General features: G+C 43.5%; 2 protein-coding genes and 1 long non-coding RNA gene across 5 annotated transcripts in view; 2 read left to right on the forward strand and 1 right to left on the reverse strand.

Moving 5' to 3' along the window:
* The window catches only part of LOC140499107 (uncharacterized), a 392,730-nt gene that overhangs the window by 176,205 nt on the left and 200,767 nt on the right, over positions 1 to 15,758 (reverse strand).
* The window catches only part of LOC140499108 (uncharacterized), a 264,366-nt gene that overhangs the window by 75,012 nt on the left and 173,596 nt on the right, over positions 1 to 15,758 (forward strand). The gene's annotated exons all lie outside the window — the stretch shown is intronic.
* LOC140499118 (uncharacterized) lies at positions 243 to 14,105 on the forward strand. The gene is made up of 3 exons (XR_011965285.1): positions 243 to 5,512; positions 9,083 to 9,272; positions 13,990 to 14,105. It is a non-coding gene; the product is annotated as an uncharacterized lncRNA (long non-coding RNA).

Genomic DNA, 15,758 nt, shown 5'->3' on the forward strand with positions numbered 1-15,758 from the left:
ATGGAAGAACTCAAAAACTAAAGCAGGCTCATGAGGCTAATTGAAGTGGCTTACAAAGGGCAGGTGGATGAAATTTCCTTCTATTGAAAGGGGGATGTCTTAAATAGAATACAGTTTGGGGTACACTCAGATCCTCTCTCTAGTCACGTACAGTAGTCCAATAACTATTCAAAGCGACAGAGCAGAAAATTTATAAAATGACCCAACTAATTTAGAAAAGGTAAAAAGACAGCCTCTTTTTACATCAACAGTCAAATGTCTGTTCATCTTTTTCTCTGTGGTTGCTTTGTTTTTACAGGTCAGGGTTCAGTCTGCAATAAAGACCCATCATGACATCACAACCTCTGAAGAGGGAGTTGGATGCAAGATGGTCATGCCAACAGTTTCTTTTAGAAAAGGACTTTAAAGAAAACATTGGGCCAGCTGGGATGTCCAAAGATACTCTGTGGAGTTCGGCAGAAAAGCCCAGAAATCAGGGAAGGATCGCATGTCCTGGAGGCAAGCTGATGATCTCGAAGGTCCTATCCCCAGCTCTATTTCAACAAGTAGAAAACTAGCCCATACTCTGGTTCAGACCCTGGGCTAGACCCTGGGCATACGGAAGACAAGAAAATGAAGCAGGCCCTGCCCTGGGGGAAGATTCCGTTCTATAGGGGTTCTACTACTGGTGGATATTAACTGTAGGGTCCTCCATGCTCACCCCACCCCCGAAGATGACAATTCTTCATGAGGAGCTGTGGCCAGTCCCCTGAGGCCCAAGCTTCTGGTAATGGGACTCTGGTCTTCTCTAACAAGACTGGTCATTGAACCACATACCATCCCTGTGAGAAAGGTAGGGCTTCCTGGAGCAGGGAGAATCTTAGGCTCCTGAATTAGGTTCATTTTCTCAAATGAAATGAGGCCAGTAATCCCTGTGTTTTATATTGATTTTGTTTTAAAATGGAACACTAGCTATGAATTATTATCCGTTTTTTGTGAAACATTTCCCAATTAACACTCCCTCTCAAACCAGATCACAAGCTGTTGTTGTCCACTCACTTTTCAGTCATGTCCAACTCTTCCCGACCCCATTTAGGGTTTTCTTGGCAGAGAGATTAGAGAGGTTTGCCATGTCCTTCTCCAGCTCATTTTGCAGATGAGGAAACTGAGGCAAACAGGGTGAAGTGACTTGTCCAGGGTCACACAACTGAGACCACATCTGAACGAAAGGAGATGAGTCTTCCTAACTGTAGGCCCACTGTTCTATCCACTGTACCACCTAGCTGTCCCAGACTGCAAGTACCTGCTTAGCAATTTATAATCTCAAAGAGTTGCCTGAGCATTAAAAGGTTTAAGTGATTGGATAACAGGCAAGGTAGTATGTTAGAACGGAGAGCTGGTCTTACAGTACAAAAGATATGGATTCTAATAAAATAAAAATGACAATTTTACCTAAATTAACTTACTTATTTGGTGTCATGCCAATCAAACTACCAGATAACTTATTTTCTAGAGCTAGAAAAAAGAATATCAGAATGCATCTGGAAGAACAAAAGGTCCAAAATATCAAGGGGAGTAATGAAAAGAAATGCTAGGGAAAGTGGCCTATCCCTACTAGATCTCAAATTGTATTATAAAGCAGCAATCATCAAAATCACTTGCTACTGGCTAAGAAATAGAGGGATAGACCAGTGGAACAGGTTAGGTATTCAAGACACAGTAGTCAATGAATATAACAGCAATCTACTGTTCGATAAACCCAAGGACCCCCGTTTCTAGGATAACAACTCACTGTTTGACAAAAACTGCTAAGAAAACTGGATAACAGTGTGGCAGAAACTGGGCATAGACCAATGCCTGACACCATATACAAGAATAAAGTCCAAATACATGATCTCGGTATAAAGATTGATACCATAAACAAATTAGGGGAGCAAAGAATAGTGCATTTGTCAGATTTATGGAGAATGGACAAATGTATGACCAAACAAGAGATAGAGAACATTATGAAGTGCAAAATGGATAATTTTAATTCCATTAAATTGAAAAGTTTCTGCACAAACAAACTCAATGCAACCAAGATTAGGAGGGAAGCAGAAAAGTGAGAAAGAATTTTTGCAACTAGTGTCTGTGATAAAGGCCTCATTTCCAAATATAGGTAGAGAACTCAGTCAAATGTACAAGAATACAAGTCATTCCCCAACTGATAATTGATCAAAGGATATCAACAGGCAGTTTTCAAGAGGAAGAAATTAAAGCTATCTAAAATCATATGAAAAAATGGTCTAAATCACTATTGATTAGAGAGATGCAAATCAAAACAACTCTCAGGTACCACATCATACTTGTCAGATTGGCAAACATGACAGAACAGGAAGATGATAAATGCTGGAGAGGATGTGGCAGAGTTGGAACATTAATTCATTGTTGGTGGAGCTGATCTAACCATTCTGGAGAGCAATTTGGAACTATGCCCACAGGGCAACAAAAATGTGCACACCCTTTGACCTAGCAATATTGCTTCTAGGACTGTATCCACAAGAGATCATAAAAATAGGAAAGAGTCCCACATGTACAAAAATATTTATAGCAGCACTCTTTGTGGTGGCCAAAACCTGCAAATCAACGGGATGTCTATCAATTGGGGAATGACAAGTTATGGTATAAGAATATAATGGAATACTATTGTGCTATGAGAAATGATGAACAGGAAGACTTCAGAGAGGTCTGGAAGGACTTATATGAACTGATGGTGAGTGAAAGAAGCAGAACCAGGAGAATATTGTACACAGTAACAAGCACAGTGTACAAGAAATTTTTCTGATAGACTTTGCCCTTCACAGCAATGCAAGGACCTAAAACATTCTCAATGGACTCGAGGCAAAATGTCTTCCACATCCAGAGAACAAACTATGGAACTGGATTGCCAAATGAAGCAATATATATTCTCTTGTGCTATGTTTTGGTTTGGTTTGGTTTTTCTCATGGTTTCTCCCATTCATCTTAATTCTTCTATGCAACATGACCAATGTGAAAATGTGTTTAATAAGAATGTATGAGTAGAACCCCACCCCCCCAAAAAAACCATCTGGATTCAAGACCTGTCTTTCACCTGTGTCTGGCTGTAAAATCTGGGAAAAGTTGCAGAATCCCAGTGTTATATATTTTTACATAATTTTTTTAAAGGAGAAGGGGAATTCCCAGTGTGGAAACTCATCTTCAGTTTAAGAAAGCTCCCTAGGGGTAGCAAGGGCTCTTAGTTATCAAGCACTTAATTGTCAACTATATACACTCGGGCTGCTAGGTGGCACCATCGTGGATAGAGTACCAGGCCTAGAGTCAAGAAGACTTATCTTCCTGAGTTCAAATCTGTAGAGGACCGAGCTCTGGACCATGGCCCCCTGGTGAGCCCGGAGATGCCCGGGGGTGAGAACCAGCCTTCGGGTGCTGGGAAGACCCCTTCCGGAGCTGACCTCTGCCTCCAGGGCGGAACATGGGAGGAGCTACGGCAGGGTATATAACGGGGAACACGGGAAGGTCGGGAGGACTGGGGTAAGCAATAAAGTGCAGTAAGCAGCTCCTAGAGTGCACTGTTTGGTCATTCCCCTCCCCCACAGGAGGGGGCCGGAACCCTTGGAAGACCGGTAAAGCAGTTGGAGCAGTTGGAGAGACAAGCTCCAGGCGACAGCTCAGGGCAGGCCCTGAGCAAAAATCTGGCCTCAGATACTAGCTACGTGACCCTGAGCAAGTCACCTTACCCTGTTTGCCTCAATTTCTTCACCTCCAAAATGAACTGTAGAAGGAAATGGCAAACCCCTCTGGTATCTTGCCAAGAAAACCCCAAATGGGGTCATGAAGAATCAGTTGAACAATATGAGGAAGACCATAAACAGTGAATGTATACATTCACAGACACATATATTTTATATGTATATACACATGCACACAATACACACTAAGTATAAAATAAAGGCAAACACAAAAATCCCCAACTTTGAGGGGCTCAATCTAATGGCAGAGACAACCCCAAACAAGCCCACAACTTTATGCCCAGCATCATGCAATTGGTGCGCCAGAAGAGGGGGATGTGAACCCTGGTCTTCCTCACTCCAAGCCTGAGCCTCTTTCCAAGCTGCTGCACAGCCTTTCTATGGACGTTACAGAATTCCAGAATGGCAAAGTGGCAGCTGTGGGGCAGTGGTTAGAGATGCCAACCCTTGAGTCAGGAAGTCCCTCATTTGATACATAATGCTTCTGTGACCCAGGACACTTAATGGTCCCCAGAACTCTCCAGAGGAGGTGTCATTCTGCACTGAAGAGGGACTTTCCTTACTGGGAGATCCCTACACCAGGACAATCCCAGTCCATTGCCAAAAGAAAATAAAAAGGATGTCAGGTATTAAAAACCTTAAAATTAATTACTCATGGGATCTAAAACCTTGTAAAATAACATCTGGGAAAAGGGTCTCAGGACACATAACTAGAAGCTTAGCCAGTGTAATGACCTCCTTTTACAGGTGTTGAAACTAAGGAACAGGGAGGGGGAAACAAAGCCCCCTTGTGAGGCCACACAATAGTGGAGCATCAGGGCCCAGCTAGGGCTCCAGATTCCTTGCAAATGAATCTAAAGGTCATTGTGCACAGGGATATTTGAAGGGGGCACAGGACAACTGCAGGGAAGCTGGACACCAGAGGGGCCTCTTACCTGAAGAACACTTTCTTGAAGAAGCTCACTGCTCAATGCTAGGCCTTTCTCAAGTCTTGATTGACTTTCCAAAGCTGGCCTTGTGAACCTAGAGTAGAAACTCAGGTTAATCTCAGAGGGGGCAAGCAAAGGTGCTAATGCCAGGGTAGGAGTACCCAGAGCATTTAACATAATATGAAAATGACACAGACAGCAGGCTAAATACTCTCTGTCTCTCAGTTGCTGTTGACATGAGTCTGACAGACAAAGCCTACGATGTCACAATGTCAGTCTGGCTTTACACTCCCTCTCCTGTTTGGCTTTCTCTTCCAGGGGGTTCCACCCTTTTCTGACAGAGGCCTCAGGCAGGTCTGTAGATGTTTCAGGGGAACAGGCGTCCATTGACTTAAAGACGATTTTCGGACTCTGTTCCGTGACTTTGTTTTTCAAGTCTGGGTCATCCAAACCCTGTTCCTTCAATCTCAAAGAAGGATTCAAGGATGTAGCCCTGTCCAACGGCTCTGTTCTCTCTTCTCCGTTCCCTCTGTCTCTGGAACCTACACCCAGCCCTTTGTCCTTGCTCACCTCCACGGGACTGCCCACCTTCTTGGAAAGGACGTCCTTATTTTCAAACCTGGCTGTGAGATCCACAGACAAGGGCCGAGGTTTCTGGACCCAGGATTTCTCTGGGGGAGGAGGTGGTACCTTCCCCCCAGGGCTTTCTAAAGAGCTAGGCTTTGGATGTTGGACAGACTCAGTGAAGATCGCTGAGACAGGCCTCCGCTTGCTCCTTGGCCAGGCCTCTGAAGATGGGTGGCCTCCTTCATTCTTGATGCCAGGGGATGCCAGGTGATTGTTTTCCTCCCCTTTCTCCCAAGATTTCAACACAGCTGGCCTTTCCTCAGAACACAAAGATGCCTGCCTCTGGAGGGTCCTCGCAGGTTTCCAAGGTGGTAATGCAGGTTTGGCTGTAGTCTTGGTCTTGGAACTGGGTGGCTGTCCTTGGGGCTGGGTCACAGCGTCTACCTTTTGCTCCTCACCCATCCACTTTCCAGAGCTGGGATCTGCCTTGGACTTGGCAGGGCCAGCCGTTTCAAAAAGAATGATGGTGTTTTGGCTGTGCACGGTTTGGGGCAGGGTTTTATTACAGGGCTTTATTACACTTGAGCTCATGCCTCCCCCCTCATTCATCTTTGGTTCAACCAAGGAAGGCATGTTTTCATCTGAAGCCTTAGCAGTGGTTGAGTCCTCAAGCTTGCTATATGAGAGTGGCCTGGTCACCAGAGTGCCAGGCTTGACAGCTGTGATGGGAGATTTCACATTTGCAAACACATCCGAAGGGTTCTTCTTAGAAAATGGTTTGGGGGAAAGTCGGGGCATGGGGAGTGCTCTTGATGGAGTCCCATGATTCCTAGACCCTGCCAACACCATCAGTGGAGGAGAGGCTTTGCTGGCAGGGTGATAGTAGGTGGTCTGCAGTTTGTCTTCCTTGGCGATCTCATTTAAATTGGGAACAGGTGTTAGAGACGCTAGTGGGCTGACCTCCACCCTTGTGGCCATGGTCACACTCACAGGGCCATCTGTGTTAAGACATTCCGAAACAAAGCAGCGACCACTAGTGAAACAAGAGAAAAAAAGAATTAGCATAGGGCAGGCCTCAAGTTAACAGCATAAAGACTTCCTCACACCTGATCCTCCCCTGCAACTCCATCACCATCTCTAGGTTTGGAACCAAGGCCTAGGCCTAAATCTCTCACTGCATACTTACTGGCTGTCACAGTCTGGACAAGTCAACTTTCCCTTCCTATAGATAATCATATATGGCTTTGATTTCTGTAACATCTTCAAAATTTACAAGTATTTGTTGAGTTGCTTCAGTTTTGTCTGATTCTTTGTGACCCCATTTGAGGTTTCTTGGCAGAGATACTAGAGTGGTTTGCCATTTCCGTCTCCAGCTCATTCTACAGAGGAGGAAACCGAGGCAAACAGGGTGAAGTGACTTGCCCAGGGTCACACAGCTAGTAAGTGTCTGAAGTTGGATTTTAATTCAGGTTTTCCTGACTCCAGGCCCATGGCTCAATCCACTGAACCACATCCTGCCCTTACATGGCGGGGGAGGGAGGGTTGTTAGCAAATTTAAGAAGCATAAGATGGTGCCTGGAACATATTTGATGCCTCATATACGTTGACTGACTGGCTGCCTGATGGCAATGCAATCTTGGACTACAGAGGTTCCAAGAATAAATAAAAGAATGAGGGAATAGCATGCTCTGGTCAGACCACAGCTGGAGGGCTATCTTCCATTCTGGGTGAAAACATGGGCAAACTAGAGTATAACCATTGAAGGCTAGAGGGTTATAGATAAAGAAGTCGTGAGAAGGCACGTGCAATCATAAAGAGCTGGGTTTCACTCCTGCCTCAGGCACTTACTAGCTGCATGACCCTGAACAAGTCACTTCCCCTGGGTCTGCCTCAGTGTCCTCTTCTGTAAAATGGGAATAACAGTATTTACTTCCCAGAAATGAATTAAAATTTGTGAAGGGCTTTGCAAACCTTAAAGTGTTAAACAAATGTTAGTTGTTGTTGTGGACAGAGCCGGGATGGACCCCAGAGACCCTCTAGTCCAACTCTCTTGCCTAGTTTATAGATGAAGAAACCAAGTCCCATGGAGGTGAAGTGACTTGTCCCAAGGTCACACAGGTAAGTAGTAGGAGCAGGATCCAAACCCAAATGCTCTGATTCTAAATAGAACATTCCACCCTCAAGACGGGGAAGATATGTGAAGCAGAGCAAGCTTTGTCTCCAAAGTCAGAAGTGGATGGTGGTAGGAGGGAACATTAGGCTGGATGACCTCCTGGATCCCTTCCAACTTTGCCGGGAGGAATGTGGCCTTCTAGGTCCTCAAGTGTGGTCTTCTGACTGAGTCCAAGTTTTACAAAACAAATCCTTGTATTAAGGGCATTTGTTCTGTGAAGTTTGGATTCAGTCAAAAGGCCACACTTGAGGACCTAGAGAGCCACATGTGACCTCAAGGCCGCAGGTTCCCCCACCCTGATCTAAATAAATGGCAGCTATTCATCCATTTGGCATTCTTTACCAGTTTGGGTACTCAGAGAAAATTCTCCCCTTGTGGCATCACCCCGGTCACTGGGCATGATAATTAGCCTCTATCATGCCAAGACAAACATTAAGTGTCAGCTAGGTGACACCATCTGGGCTGAGGCTTTGAAAACAGAAAAGAAGAGGCTGTTGCTGCCTTCCAGAAACTTACATGCTATCTCAGGAAACACAGTACTGGCTGTGTGGTCCTAAGTCATTTAGCTGTTTTTCTGTGACTCACTTTCCTCATCTGTGTATTGAGGAAACTGAACTGGTGGCTTTTAAAGTGCTTTCCTGTTCTTAATCTATGGTCTTATGATCTTAAGGATACATGTGAGCATATGTATGTATGTAGCAGATAGATATAGATGTGTGTATACATATATATATTTTGATCCTCTTCGAGAACGAAGGAATATATACACACACAGAAACATGTATGTATATCTTTGTGCATACATAAACACAGATATACTGAAATATACATTTATATCCCTGTAATTGGCTAGTACTCTGTCAGATATACATTATGTAGGATGAATTATAGTATATTGTATATGTAAAAGATGATGCATATTATATATTATTTATAATAGAAATATGCTGCAATGCAATATATCCTCATATGTAATACTACACAATACCTAAGAGGAATATATTGCAACATAATAGCTATCCCTTTAACACCATGGGGGTTTGACACACAACACTCCCGTAGTCTGGACTATCCGTGTAGGGATTTTTGGTCCTCCCCTCATACCAGAAAAGAAATCGAAATTGTTTTCTTTCCTTTATGGTTTGGGGTGTTTACAGTACCTTAAAAGATAAAATATGTTGATATTATATAATACTATGCATACATTTTATGCATTTCTGAGTTTCTAAACCTTTTCTGCGTCATCTGTTGGCCTTTGTGTGTTGTCTACAGCTTCCACAAAACTCCCCCAAAATTCCAATTTCACTTTTTTATGCCCACCTGTAATATGGCAAAACCAGGACGGGAAAATCACACTGTGGAAGGGATAACTGTATATTGTGTGTATACTGTAAACATGATAATATATTACATATATACTTGTATATTGTACCTATGATAGATGTAATATAAAATATTATTGTAGATATTAAATCTATTATTTATAATGTATGTTTTCTATGTTATATAGTCTTATTATATATTACATTTTATAGCTAATATGTATAAAATGTGTGTATATATGCATATATCTATATAGATGTATATAAATGTGAGTGTATGTATATCTATACATGTCTATGTGTGTGGTATATACATAAATAACAAACACCAGATAATTTCAGGGATCCTAGCAGCTGGGGGAATCAGGAAGCCTTCCTGGAGGAAGAAGGCCTAGCATGCACTTCCTTCTCACCTCCTTGCGTCAAAGACGTCCTCTCTTCCTGTAAGATGTAGCTCGGACACTATCTTCACATGAAGCCTCTTCTGATCCCCCCCCCATGCTAACGTCCTTCGTACTTTCCAGACCTTCAGGTATTTAATGACTTTTTAAACAGAAGTGTCTGTTCACTTTCTACATAAAAAATGCGCAAAATTACATGATAATATGAAGACTACAAATCGAAGTACATAAATCTGGAGCATATATAGTTGTGTACGTACCTATTCTGGGAAACATGACACTAACTGCAGGACCGACCTTGAATAAGTCACTTAACTTGTCTATTGTTGGGGGTGGAAGCTCAATTCCATGTGGACAGTCTCGGGTGGGTAAAGGTGGGAACTTCTAAATCTTAGAGTTCTCATGAGGCCCCCAGAAAACAGCAGGGAATCGAGGAGTGAGACTGAGCTATCTCGTGTATTTGTGCCTCTTCCCGTGAGAAACGTGATGGGAGAGAGCTCTCCCCGCCCTTGAGATTGGCCCGGGTCTGGGCACACCTATTGTTATCTAACAGGCACGGTATTCAGGTGCAAACTACTCGGCCGGAGAGCTTAACTAGGGTCAGGAAAGCCCGAAGGCGCTCTTAGCCCTGAGGGGCCCTGACAGGACAGAAGGCTCCATTTTTCCTCTCTTCGTTCTCCCCTCCCCCTCTCTCCCCACTTACACTTCTGCTTCCAATCTCTTACCGTAAGATCTTTGCCTCCTTGGGAGATTTCTCTCTCCCTCCTAAGGAAGAGCTCCCCCTGCACATGTAACCAGGACGCTGAATAAAGCCTAACCCTTGCTCAACTCAGGAAACTCTCTTCTCTCATACGTTTATCCAGTTTGGCCAACCGAAGACCTGGGACAGGTAAGGTAAGACTTGGGTAGCCCTCAGGCCTCTAGGCCTGGCAGTCTATGCCTTAGTTTCCTTATCTGTAAAAGGAGGGAACTGTACTCCATAAAAATGGACTCAGCTCCGTGTTGTCTCTTCCATTAGACTGGAAGTTCCTTAAGAGTTGAGAGCGTTCCATTCCTTGTTCATAAGAAACTTAAAGTCCCTGCACACAGTAGGTGGCTAATTAAATACCTGTTGATCAGCTTATTGAGCCTGGAAAGAAGTTAGAGATTATCAGAGGGGAAGCATTCCAGGTGTGGGGGAGAAAGAAAATGAAGAAAATTAAAAAAAATTAAAGAAATATATTAAAAATAAGGAGAAATTGAAAAAATAAAGGGAAGACATCTGCATCCATTCGTATCAGTCAATGGTGTGTACACATCCTCCATTCCCTCTCAATTCTCTCCAGCTGACTATAACTTCTCTGAGGGCAGGCACTATATCTCCTCTCTTTGTATCCCCCCTCATAATCTATCAGCTGTAGGGGAGGCCTCTGAAGTTTGGTGGACACCCACCTGTCTTCCAGTCACTTTTATCTCACCATTTCTTCCTGAAAACCTGAATTCAGATCTGGTCTCAGACACTTACTATCTGTTTGACCCTGGGCAAATATCTTAACCTCTGGGCCTCAGTTACCTCAACTGTAAAATATGGACCACAATCACACCTATCTCACAGAATTGTTGTGAAGATCAAATGGACAAATGTGTAAAGCACTTTTATAGTACAGTGCCTAGCACACAGTAGGAGCTTAATAAATGCTTGTTTCCTTTCTTCTTCTAGCAATTAAGTTGTAGAAATTCCTCATATCTCTACTATTTGTGACAAAAAGGCTCTCACTGTTTCAATTCAGTTCAATCTGCAAGTATTAATTAGATACCTACTATGTGGCAGGCCCTGGAGAAACAAACATAGCACTTTGGAAACCTTTATGAATTATTTATTTTTTTCTTTTGAACCCCCAAGAACAGAGGTCCATAGGAGAACAGCTATACACACACACACACACACACACACACACACACACACACACACACACACACAAACACACCTGCCTCTCCTTGCTTTCATAATGAGGGTGTATGATAATAGCTGGCATCCCTATAGGTGCCAAAATATTCACAGGAACCCTTTTGTAGTAGCTAAGGGAACCGGAAACAAAGCCAATGCCCAAAGAATAGGAAAAGGTTAAAGCAGTTGTGAGATATGTGAGTATAATGAGTAGGATCAAGCTGGAAGAAACAATGGAAAGAGAATCATGGGGAGACTTTCATGAAATGATGCAAAATGAAATCAGCAGAATCAGGAAAACATCATATACAGTGACTGCAACAATGTAACAAGAGGAGTAAGAAAAGGAAACTAAATAAACACTGTGTAATCTGAATGACCAAGCTTAGCCTCAGAGAAGAGGTAGAAAAATGCACCTCTCCTTTACAGAGGAGGGGGATCACAGGGATGGAATATGGTATATACTGTGTGATTCTCAGCTCAGATGTGTTTGATCCATTTTGCTGAACTTCTTTCCCTTACTCTTTCCCTCCTCTCTCCTTCTTTCTTCTCTCCCTCTTTCCTTCCTTCTACTTGTAGAAGGCTCAATGGGTAGGAGAGGGAGATATTGGGAAATGTTATCAATAACTTTTTAAATAGAAAAGAAATAAATCCTAATTGGCATCTCTGCCATCACAAGGCTTTCTTTCATGATCTCAGCTGATGCTCGCAGAAAGCCCATGGGCTCAGAAGCCTGGGATCTCAGCAGCCATCTGGTCCAACCATTCCTGAAGAATCCCTTCTATGATGTCACACACATGTACTCACACTCACTCTGGCATTCACACAGTGCTTAGCACCGTGCCTGGCGCATAGGAGCCACTTAATATTGTATATACATACACACACATACATAGACATACTCACACAAATGCATATACACACTCACACCATGCATTTGCACACGTTCACACACATGCTTGTTTCCTTCTCCCTGTCCTCTGGGACAGGGATAATCCCATCATGCTCTACACCCTGGGCAAACTATACCTGAACTACAATGTTCTGACGCCACATTTTAGGGAGGACATTGGAAAGTTGTGGAGTACTGAGGACAGCAACCAGAATGGTGAGGTGACTGGGTACCATGTCCTTGGAAGAACAATGGAAGGAAAAAGGCATATTTAAACAGAAAGACATGCGGAGGCCACGACCATTGCCTCCACCTATCCAAAGACCTAAAATGTGAAATCACACAAAGTGCTACATAAATGCTAATTATTATTATTTATGACAGACAATTCAATTTAACCAAGAAGTGTTCATTAGACACTTAATATGTACCAGAGACTGCTGGACCTTGGTGTTGTAAGCACAGCACCATGGAAACTTCTAGAATCGAATCTAGAGCTAGAAGTTGGCTACAAGTTACAAAATAGCAAATATTAACTTGAGGTGAGGCCAAGACCCTTAACAGGGAGCACTGACCTAAGAAGAATGAGCCACCTTCAGGGGCAATGGGTTCCTCCTCCTTTCCAGGGGTTGAGCAAGAGGACTGAGTTTCTTGGGGCTTGGGAGAGTCACCATATTTGGGTTGGAAGGTTGTCCTTCATGCCCATTCTTGGGGGTTCTGGAGTGGGGATTCGTGTTCTGGTACAGATTAGACTCAGTGGCCTGTGAGGTCCTCCTGAGATTCTACCAGGCCCCCATAAATAGGCCAGAGGGAAGCAAGACACTTCCTTCCAAGGCTTTTGTCCAGAAGGCCTTACACCATCACACCCCCTAGACCTTGACTCATTCAACAGCCTCCTGGAAGGCAACACGGAACAGACTTTGTCAGAAAGAGGAAAATGGGCAAACAGCATATTGAGTAGGACTCAGATTGCGTCCCACAAAGAACCAGAGAGCACATCAAGACACATTCAGGGATGGGAATGGAGGAGGATCTTCAGTAAGGTTCTCCAACTCAGGCAGCCTTTGGGCTACATGACACACAGCCACTCATTCATTTTCAGGCTGACCTTTTTGTATCTCGATGCCAAGTGTCCTGAGCTAGGAAAATGGGAGGATTCAGAAGTAGGGTGGAAAGTGTTCTGGGCTCAAGGCCAGAAGATTTAGATTCTAGTCTCAGCCCTACTGCTCAATGATGGACAAGGGCAGTTCACTGCCTAAATCTGTTTCCCCATCTGTAAAAGTGGAAATTAATAAGGCAGTGTAACATAATATCAGGCATCCCACCCCAGTATAAAAGTCTATGTTGGATACTTAATTAGCTGTGTGACTATGGATAGCCATCGAACCTCTCTGAGCCTCATCTCTAAGGTGAGGAAAACCAGTAGTACCTACCTTACAGGGTTATTGTAAGGATCAAATGAGAGAGTGACATAAAATATTCTGCAAATTCCAAAGCATTATTGAAATGCCACTTCCTGTTCTCCTCAATCATCACCGTCACCAATCCCTACCCCTGTCAGCATCACAGAGGAGACCCCAAGAGCGTCAAGAGGTACAAAGTATCCCTCAGAAAAAGCAGTATGGAAAGCAAGAAGGAATGCTGGCCTTGTTTGTGGTCAGCAAGGCCTGGCTTCAAATCCTACGAAGGACACCTACGAGCTATATAACCCTGGCAAATCACTTACTGACTTACTGAGCCTATGTGAGCCTCAAGTTCCATGTCTGGAAAATGGGATCATAATAACACTGAACCTCACCAAACTGCTATAAGATCATTCATGTAAAGAGCTTTGTAAAAGGTAAAGTACTCTGTCAGCATCTGCTACCTTCATCATCATCGTCATCCGTGTTATATCCACAGCAATACTATTAAAATTAGTCCTAATAATAATCTTCTTAGGGGACTATGGGTGTGAAACACATGCAGACCCAATTAACGTACTGCTTAGTTTTGCTGAATTTTTATTTCTCCTCATTATTTGTTACAGGACATGACTCTCAAGGGATATGGAAAGGAAAGAGATGCAAAAACAAAAGACAGCAAATAAAATTTTTAATTACTGTAATTATTAAAGTGCTTCCCAGATTATATTCCTCTGCATTTTTTACATGCACTTAGATTGTGTATTTGTCTCACCTTAAAGATTGCAAGCTTGCTGGGGGGAAGACTATGTCCTTTCAGAAAGTGCTTAATAAGTGCTTATTGATCAATACCGAGGACTAATACATAGTAAGTGCTTAATAAATGCTGATTGATTAATACCAGGACTAATATATAGAGTTTAATAAATGCTGATTAATACCAAGGACTAATATATAGTAAGTGCTTAATAAATGCTGATTAACTACTACTAAGTACTGATACATAATAAGTGCCTAATAAATGCTTTACCTATCCTGATTGGTGGGGAGGGGAAGGGAATAAGCATTATTATAGTGCCTACTGTGTGCCAGGCACTGTGTTAAGCACCTTACAAATATCTCATTTGATCTTTACAACAATCCTGAGAGGCAGGAGATATTATGATCCTCATTTTACAGATGAGGAAACTGAGGCAAACAGAGATGAATTGACTTGCCCAGGATCACCAAGTTGTTCAGCATCAGAGGGCCCATTTGAATTCAGGTTTCTATGACTCCAGGCCCAGCACTGTATCCACTCCACCCCCAGTTGCCTCTGGTACTATCATCAAAAGAGGGAAAAGGGGCCTGTTGGGGCAGAAGTAGTGATCAAAACCTCAACATTCTTTTCCCCTGCCCTGAGTCCCAATGTCCTTACCAGCAGAGGCAGGGCCTTGGTATCCCTTCTCATTGTGAATGGGGGCATCTCCTCACTCCCACTGCAGATGGGAGACAAGGCAGAGACTGTGCCAATGCGTCTACGTTACAGCAGGCCTGTGGACAAAGAAAAATTCAAAATTCTGGAACTTCTCCATGACCTACAGCCAGACAGACCCCTACATACTTTAGGATTCTGTCTCCATTTGCCACAATCATCAAAGCCAGGATTCCTCCACAATTTGCCCACAAGACTTTTTGGCAGAAGAGCGCTGGACTTGGGGTTCCAAAGACCCAAGGAAACGCCCTGCCCTCACACTACCACTGACTAGTTCTTTGACCTTGGTAATTCATTCTCCCTCCCTGAGGCTGACTCTTTAGGTAAAAAATGGAAGGGAGGTAGGGGACTGCTGATCAAATCCTAGTCTAGAGCTGTACCAGAATACAGGCCTCATGGCCCTGAGAAATGAAAATGATGAGGAGCTCATTGGGTCCTCCTCGTTCAGAGTGAATGTCAACATTAACTGTCTTCTGGCCAGCAACCATGGGGGTATTCCCCTCCCAGTTTGATTTTTTTAAGGGACATCCCTTGACTCACTTCTTAAAGAGACCTATTCACTACATGGGCATTATCTCACTTTAAGTGAGTCCCTGATAAAGCCTTAGCCTAAAAGGGGCGGGGTCTCCCATTGCATCCTGGGCCATCTCCAGTCATCCTGATGACTATCGGGCCAATGATCCAGATGACTCTGGAGGAGAAAGTGAAGCTGCTGACCTTGCACAGCCCTTCCTCCCTCAAATCCAAGTCAACTGTGAGTCATGTCATCACCTCCCTGAGAACACGGTTCTCTTCGATAACGAAGGACAAACACAACAACAAATCATTCGTTGCTACTCCAGCTTTAGTCCGGAACTACACCTGCTCACATACAGGTCATTCAATCCATCAAGAAGCAATAGTGAGTTATTAATAACAATA

The sequence above is a fragment of the Notamacropus eugenii genome, chromosome 4 (genome assembly GCF_028372415.1).
Source record: "Notamacropus eugenii isolate mMacEug1 chromosome 4, mMacEug1.pri_v2, whole genome shotgun sequence".
In the NCBI taxonomy this organism is placed as follows: Eukaryota; Metazoa; Chordata; class Mammalia; order Diprotodontia; family Macropodidae; genus Notamacropus; species Notamacropus eugenii.